Source organism: Halyomorpha halys, unplaced genomic scaffold (genome assembly GCF_000696795.3).
Source record: "Halyomorpha halys isolate HHAL.00 unplaced genomic scaffold, Hhal_1.1 Scaffold1460.1, whole genome shotgun sequence".
Taxonomy (NCBI): domain Eukaryota; kingdom Metazoa; phylum Arthropoda; class Insecta; order Hemiptera; family Pentatomidae; genus Halyomorpha; species Halyomorpha halys.
Window position 1 is genome coordinate 44,061 of NW_027105776.1, and position 9,207 is coordinate 53,267.

Consider the following 9,207-nt stretch of genomic DNA (forward strand, 5'->3'; position numbering starts at 1 on the left):
TATTTTATTCTATATTTAAAATACACACGTTTAAATCCAGAACAATATAATTGATTTTAGAAGCGCGACAACGCCGAGGCAGAATTAGGTAGAGATTACTGTTTGACGACACTCCCCCCACCACTACAATTATTAACGTGTTGTTGCCAAGGCTATTAGTGTGGTATCAACGTTGAGCGAGAGTTCGCGAACGATCTAGACTTTGTATTTTAAAACAAAGGCTACAGATCGTTTATTAAATTAATACTTTTTTTTATGAAAAAAATCATATTATGCCATACCAATTTTTAAATAGAAGTATTAATTAGTTAGCTATAATTTTGAAGACATAAGTGTATGATTAAGATGTTATGTGCATTTTAGAAAAAAATAGGTATTTTTCACTTGGAAGAATATTTTAAATATTCCTTTTTAAGTACAAATTAGTTTTGCTATACCTTTAATTGTGGTAGTTTTCAGTAATTAAAAAATATTTTTTTCTATTTAACACGTTGACTGCCTACTTACAGATAGCTCGTGGTTAACGCTGTTACCCACGACCATCCAGCTACGAGTTATCTCTTATATTTTTACTTGCGATATTTAGGTAGATACGATGTATAAATTGTGAAGTTTTTAGAGTTTAAAAACATTAGAATTTTACTGTAAATACTGTAGAATGCAAACCATAAGTTAATTAAAACTAACGTTATTAAAACAATAAAACATTAAAAAAATTAATTACAGTTAACAGTTAATTATTGATTCATCATGATTTATTTATACAGGTTTCAGTTCCGAATAATCAAATTATGTAAATCAATTGAACAGGTGAAGGCCACTATTATTAAAAAATAAAAATCATTCTTTTTTACTACTTTTTCTGATAAAAAATAATTTTATATACACTAAAACTAGGAACGTATAACAGAAGTAATCAAAATTTATCATCAGAAAGTTTTTAATCTTCAGAGACACTTCAATTCTAATAAGCAGCATTTAAAAACTATTAGTAAGTTTACTGTATTTAATTTTTAATTCCCTTTTATGATGTCTTGATTGAATTTTAGAAACGTCATTTTTATACGATAAGATAAGATGCAAATAAAAAATAAATTCGAAACGAAAGATTTGAATTCCAATGAAATTAAATTTTTTTTGGATATTGATTCATCAAGATTGTGATCAAAACTGAGACACCCTGCATTATAGATTTAGTCTCAATTTTGAGCTATTGCATCTTAAGGGGATGAAATAATTTTTTAAGGTAATCTAGGATCGATATTCACCCTAATTTAGAATATTAAATTTATAAAAAAACTTTCTAAAAGTAGACCATAAATAAAGCTAGCGATATGGGGGCAGGTTAGGACTGGTCATTCCGCAATTCGTGAAGAAAACAGCATTTCTGGGGTGGAACATCAGAGATTACTGGGCTTCAGTGAACTGAGAACGACCGCTCCAAAAGATTAGTTACGACTCCAGGAAGACAAACTGGAACCTAGCTACTTCTGTTTACACTCCATTAGGCCAAATTGCTTCGCTTAGTAATTCCCTTTTAGGAGAAGTCCTCGATTTGGGGAGATATTTCAAGGGACATGTGGGAAAATTAAGGGAAACTCAGTTAAGTTACTTGATGTTATGTACTTTGATTCATTTAATCACTCGTCCGTATATTAATTTTTAAACTTATACATCGCGTATATATAAGTAACAGCAGGTATAAGGTTCAGTAATATTGTAAGAAAATGTCACATTTACTATTAAAATATCAATATATTAACTACAAATTATTATTTGAACTTCACAACTTCACTGACCCAACAGTGAAGAATTAAAAACTTTCAAATACTGTACAACGGTCGGTTAATACTAAAAAAATGTAATTTAATATATATGAAAATGAAAATTGGATTGTCGGTCAATAAAAATAGTATTTACATTGTAAAAACAAATTTATGAAAAGTTATTATTATATTTTTTGAATACAAAACAAATATTGTCGTATTATATTAAGTTTGAACAGTTTATAACTATTTTATAAGAAAACCCCTGAAGATGGAAGGATTGCTCTGAACGTCGGAAAGAGTAACTCCCTAGCCCAATAGAAAAAAAAAAAATAATTTTCAGCATTTATATGAAATCGGTTATTTTACATTTTGGTTCGATATAATCGTAAAGTATCTTTAAGAATTAAAAAAATATGTTATTTTTATCAGTTGCAAACTAATAAAATCAGAGAAAATTTGGGATAACTTTTGAAAATTTCAGTGTTACAAGAAAGCTTTAAGCATAATATATAAAATTAAATGTCTAGTTAGCTCACCAGATCTACGGCAGCCTGAAAACGAAGACCGCTGGCCGATTCACAACTAACTCCGAGCACTAGCTCTCGATGACTGCGGTTCCAACGGGGTGGGGATATCTCTGTCGGATTTACCCCCCACCAGCTCCCTCCTCTCTGTCAGGGGAAAAATACGTGTTTTCCAAGGATAGGGTTTCCTTCAATCTTCGTAAACGTGTAGAAACGAATATCAGTTAATTGATTATTAATATTTAAAACGAATGTCTAAGAAAAAAATCGAGTCCTTGAATATTTTGAGGTTATTTTAAATAGTTCATATTGAAATAAAAATAATTTTTATAAGCATAAAAACATCAAAAATGTGATTTTATTAATTTGAAAAAGAAAACCAATAAAAAATAATCTTGGGGCATCTCGCTTCAACTTTCGTTTTGTTGGATACGTACATATTTTTATATTATATTTTTTCAGACTTAAGAGGTATAATGATACAAAGTATGAAAAATTAAACAAAATTTATTCAAATGCTAATAAAAATCCCCGTCGAACATGCAACATAATACATAATACCACACTTAATGTACTTAAAAATTCGACAAAGCCAAAATCTCCTATGAAAATCCAATTTATTATTATTTTTTTTTTAAACATACTACAGAAAAAGACATTTAATAAGAATCCACGCTTAGGACTCATACTGTATTTTCTGTATGAAGTAACCTGACGGAACCTCAGAAAAAAAGATAGGTTAGGTTTTGATTTTTGGAAAAAATAAAATTATTATTATCTGGCATTAGAAACCGTCTTCTAACAACTTAAAATAACCGTTTATTAAGTATCCATACATCTTCACGTACATATGTACACTTTTTTTTTTTTTTTTTAATAAGAGTATCTACTATTTTCAAAATATTTTGTTCAATGCCAGGCTATAAGATGTGAATTATTTTTATAATATCAAATACTAGTTAACTACAAAATAATAAATATGGATTTGGGCGTGTAGAAGTCGCAATGAAAAACGGAGTCAGAACCTTAAAGATGAAATTAACTCCGAACCGTTCAATCTTTTAAAACTCCGAAATTCCTATTTAATATATATCTAAACATATACACCAACATAGTTTACCTTTTTAAAAAAATATGAATTTCTGATATTTTGAATATTCTATTGAGAAATATAAAATTTTAAAATGAACCTCATAGCTCATGAGTTATATGTACAAAACTATATGTATAAAAAAAATCCCAAACTATTATTAAAAAGGCAAATAGATAAACAACGAATGTGACAACAACAATCCATTAAACGAATATAAAAAAGGAAAAACAAATTAAATTTATAACAAAAATAATTAAAGATATAAGCCTTAATAATTTGTTGACTTTTTTTTTTACATTATTTGAAATTTTCTTAAATTAAAAATTTTTTGGATGAAATTCTATGCTAATTAAATGTTTATTGGTTTTTATTATTTATTTGTGCATTCAGGAGGCGCTGAACGGATTAAATAAATTGATTTAATTTATTTATTGAAGGCATAAATAAATAATAAAAAACAATAAATGAGACTCTGGTAACGAGCCTTAATTAACTTAAAAATTAAAATAGTCTACGAACAAAGAAATAATTCTATGTTTTTGAAAGAGTTTATTATTCACCTACTATATAGGTTGGGCAAGCAATTACTTTAATGCTTGGACAATAATCTCTTTACTGACATAAACTTTTCCAATGTCTCTTAATGAATGGTCCTTACTTTTTAGACGCAGAAGCAGTTAGAAATGGAACTTGGACTCTTGCCATTAATTCTACAGTCTAGGATAATCTGAGTCATTTGGTCTAAATCTGAAGAATTCTCAAGGAATTTAAAATAAAAAAAAAATACGAATTAAAATTATAGAATATAAATATTTTCAAACGTAGATGCAAATAAACAAAATCGCTGTAAATAATACGTAAATGTAATAAAACAGTAAAAAAGTACATTAGAGCACTATTTTTAACCAAACTTATTTTTTTTTTTTACACTATATAGTTACAAAAAATGGAAGGAATTTAATTTCACCATAACTACATTTTTATCGAATTAATAATTGTATTTATATTGAAAAAAAATAATAATAAGAGAATTAAATGCTTATAATTAAAATATGGGGGGGTTTGGATTACTGAAAAGTTTGGATTAAAGAAAGTATTGAGAAAAATGGTGTAAAAATTCAGCTATAACTATTTTCATTTATTTAATTCTTCTTCTAAATATTGTTTTGGAAATTGGGCAGCTTTAAAACATTTTTTTTTTTTTTTTTTTTTTTTTTAAGAAGTCAGGTATATACTCAACATCTTAGAACATCACCGGTCACTAGCCGTATTTAACGCAGCTACATTTGGATTTCCATTTACATCCCAAGTGATGCTAAGTAATGATTTAATTTGTTAAAATTATACGATCCTTCATTTATAAGTGGAAAAAAGTATTTTAAAATACTATATATATGGATTGATTTAAAACGTGTTAAAAAAAAAAGTTTTCCAACAAAATTTGTATTATAAATATTTGTACTATTAATTAAATACGTTTTACAGAATAGAATAATTATATGAGGATTTATACAATATGGATGATGATTTATACAATAGATATATTTATTTCTAATTCCAAAAAAATATATTATGAACACTTCCATAGGAATTAGATTACCCAATATCGAAACTCTACAAATTTCCACTTTCGATTTCCACGGTGATTATGATAACTTGCCTATATAGATCGGGCAGTTAAAAATGTCCTTTGAACATTTACACTTTTATTTGAAAACAAGATTATACAATATTGTGAAAATTACTCAATAGAACAATATACGATAAAGTTTTTTGTTCTTCTATCCTGCATTCAGACCAAAAATTAAAATAAAATTGTTAGATACTATGAATTTTTTTTTCTCAATAAATGAATTTAAGCACTATTGTGTTTTAATTTTTAAAAATCTAGAAGGTCAGATGGAGAAATAAAATCAATTTATTATTAGTATTTATTTGTTAATTTGATTCTCAGAATGTAATCATTTATATTTAAACCATTAGATTATACAGAAACATAAAAACATTGATCACAATACAGAAATACCTCATGATGGATGGCCGAAAAAATAATAAATTATACATTTGTTGAAATACCATCACCCCGTTATTTTTTAGTTGAACCTGTTTCATCTTAAACATTATTTCACAACTAATAATTTTAGTAACAATTATTATTTTTTGTCTAATCGAATTTTATTTAATTTAACACTAGAATAAGTTAATAGGAACGTAATGCAAACCGAAAATGGAGTAAGTTTAGGTGTTAAAATACCCGTGCTTGGGTATACTGATGATTTGGTATAATTGAGGAGGACAGGGAAACTATAGAACTAAATATAACCACGTTGAAAAAATCTAGTAACGGACTAGGTATAGAAGTAAAAACGGATAAAACAAAATATATGGTTAGAAGCATTAACAGGAGCAATTTCGGATATACAGATATAGGAGGAAATACATTCGAACAGATAGTGAGGTTTAAGTTTTTAAAAATTACTGTTATTTTTCAATTTCGAAATTACATAGCTCGGGGCTTCTGTCGAGAAACTTAAAAATAAGTATTAAAAAACTATTATCTTTCCTACTGTCCTTTACGGATGCGTAACATGGCCTGCTACTCTAAGAGAACAACAGCACATTAAGGTTTTGGAAAATAATGTATTTGAACCGAAAAGAAATGAGTCAGACGGAGAAATTAGAGAAATTCACCTACACAACTTTGAATTGATGGAACTGCTTCCGGTAAATATAATTAAAGTTAAAGCAATGCTGTGAAAAAGGTTTTAGGGCTTGGTAAGAAACGGATCCCTAACATATTAATAAATTATGAATTGACCTGTCGTGTCTGGTAAGCTTCCTAGGGGTTGCCTAAAACATAGATGGGAGGATTGCGTCAAGACTGATTTAGTACATTTTTGTTGGGTTTGGACGAAATCACTGGATGTTTGTATGTAGCGAACGATTGGAGATGTCGAATTCGAACCTTCGGGTTCTCAATGCCTTTATTATTAATCAAATAGTAAATATTCTCATATGTGTAATATTAACAAGAAACATTCGAGATAAATAGATAAATAAATAAAACCGAGAGGAAGTATTTAACAAAAAAACAAAAAAAAAACAAATAGAATAAGTTCATATAAAAAATAAAATAGTTGTTAATAGAACACAACTTCACACAATAGGGAAGTGCATAATTTACAGGATGTTGTTTACTTTAGGTCTGGATAACCCAGCTGAGGGGAATACCCAGCAGGATCAAAGAAAATTAAAAAAAAAATAATTGAAAGATTGAACCCTCTTGAGATACGAAGGACGACCTCTAGAGGCAGCTTCCAACTTATGCACGGAACTTATGCAACAGATGTAAAAACGTTCTTATCGAAGGATCTCTGTATATATTACAACAATGCCAGCATTATCGAAGAAAAAAGTAATTGTCAATGCCAAGATGGGATAACTTCAGATCCATTATGGATATATTGTCTCGAGTATCATTTCTGCCACAGAAACCTTTTTACGATTTTTATTATTCTATATACAGTGAGACTTCTTTACGACGGATACTCGTGGGGAAGATGATTTTGTCCGTTAATCGCAGGTTTTCGTTAACAAAAAATGGTTAATATAAAATGAACAAAAAATTGAATTATTATCATATCATCTTATAGAATTATTAACACATCAGCAGTGTCGGATCGTGTAAAGAAAAGAATGGTTTATTCGGCAATGCTGCCCAAATACATTGGGTTGCTATGATACACAGAGTATCTACAAAGCCATGATTGGACATGCATACACTGCCATATATTAACAATAATACAAATTGTGTAGAGAGGATGGTCGGGAGGTGCGGTCGGCAAAAAGGAGAGGGGAGGTATGAGAGAGTGGAATTGGGAGAATAACATATTGAATGAATAGTTAAGTTGTAATATGTTTTTTGTGAGGAGGAGTAAACAAATACATACAAGAAAAAAAATAAAATAGTTAAAAAAAATATTTGAAATTTATTGTATTTAGTTTATAGCTGATCATTGTTTAGAAAAATAAAAGGTAGGGAAAAAAGTGTTTGATTGTTAAGATGTTAATTTACCGTATATGTGGAGAAGGTCGGGACGGTGTGGTCAACAAAAAAAAAAAATTATTTGTGCCAACGTTTCGACCTGAATTTCAGGTCTTCTTCAGGGCTAAAAAACAAACAAAACAGTAGTAGGTCTAGTACTATCTACTTCTATTCTTATTAATCAACTATTTTCTAAATAATTTATTGTTATGTATATTTCCAAATTTGCTTGTTTATTATTTTCCTTTCTTTTTTATGTTTTTCTGAATGATGGTTGTTATTTCTTTTTAATTTATTAGTCCTGATGCAGACCTGAAATTCAGGTAGAAACGTCAGCACAAATAAATAGTTTTTTGTTTATTATATATACAATTAATTATTATATTATATATGCAAATTAAGAGAAATTATCAATAAATAACAGTGTAGAAATAAATAAAAAATTGAATAGTTTACAGTAGTAAAACAGGATAAAAAACAAATAAATATGTTTTGAGAAAACCAATAAATAAATTTTAAAATAACATATAAATGAGTTAAGAGAAATGAAATGAAAATAAAGTAATAAAAGATCTTGTCTCCAAAATCGTTCTTTTCGACACATCCCTGTTTTGGTTTAATACTGTCACTTCATACTGTGTATGAAAAAAAGTTTTGATTTTATTTTTAATTGGACGTATTCTAGCGATAATCACTATCTCTACAACCGTTCCCTTAAAGACTGTCGCTTAGCTAGTACAGCTGTCACAGAGTTATCGATACTATCTACGGAATATGTCAAATAGGATGAACGAAAACTTATTTGAATAAACAATTTATATTATAATAGATATTTTAGTATCTCTGAGATGTTATAACCAATAACCGAATATAACCATTGGCGAAATATACTAAAATTGAATATAACACTAATCCTTTAAATTATAACATAAATATAGTAAAAAAAAAATAATGAATCCTTATACTAAAAATACCGTGCATACTATTTTACCATGATGTTCTCATCATATATATCAGGACTTAACAGTTTAAAATCCTCATATTCAGCCTGTATTTCATGCGTAACCAACCATGACATAGATGGAGATTAAAGCGCATGAAACTTAAGTTACATTATTAAATCCTATATCTAATACTCTCAGTTCAACAGGTTGAAGTGAATTATGACAGAGACGTGCGTCGGAGGTTGTGAGGCAAGTTGAATGCGAGTTTAGGCTTGCCAACTCTACATTAACCGAACTTGACAATGCAACTACATAGGTATTTATTAAACCCATCAATCTTTCCTTGAAAATTGAAACATAGGCAAGAGATATTATTTCTAAATTAAAATTATTAAAAATAAAATGTATTATATACATATAGTACAATTTTTAATGAGTATATAACGATTACTTCAAAATACGAAATAATTTAATTTTTTTCATAACACGGGCAAGCTAATAGCAAAGAAAATAACTGTCCAAATATAAATAAATAGCATGACAATAAACTAATAACTATATTTTTTAAGATTATTAATCCAGTAAAATACAAAATAACCTAATAATTTACAATTTTTTTTTTTGTGAATAACCATAATATGAAGTAGATTTTGAAAACGTCGCTTAAGCTTTGATTCCCGTATTTTCGCAAAAATCAACATTAGTTTTGTACTATTTAAAATTTTTAAAAAAAGTCAATTTATCAATCTAGATATATCTCGTCTCAGCAATCTTTTTTTTTTAATCTGAATATTATTTCGAAGTATTAATATCTTATCGAAGTTTATAAATA

At 27.9% G+C, this 9,207-nt stretch overlaps 1 protein-coding gene across 4 annotated transcripts in view; it reads right to left on the reverse strand.

Annotated features, from left to right (window-relative positions):
* Positions 1 to 9,207, reverse strand: part of LOC106689760 (protein Tob1) — a 228,671-nt gene that overhangs the window by 32,211 nt on the left and 187,253 nt on the right. The window contains exon 1 of one of the 4 annotated variants that reach the window (XM_014434920.2): positions 2,306 to 2,417. The exons of the other annotated variants lie outside the window; for them this stretch is intronic. The gene's annotated coding sequence lies outside the window, so the exon portion shown is untranslated. Of the gene's footprint in view, positions 1 to 2,305; positions 2,418 to 9,207 lie in introns of those variants that run through there. 4 annotated transcript variants of the gene reach the window in all.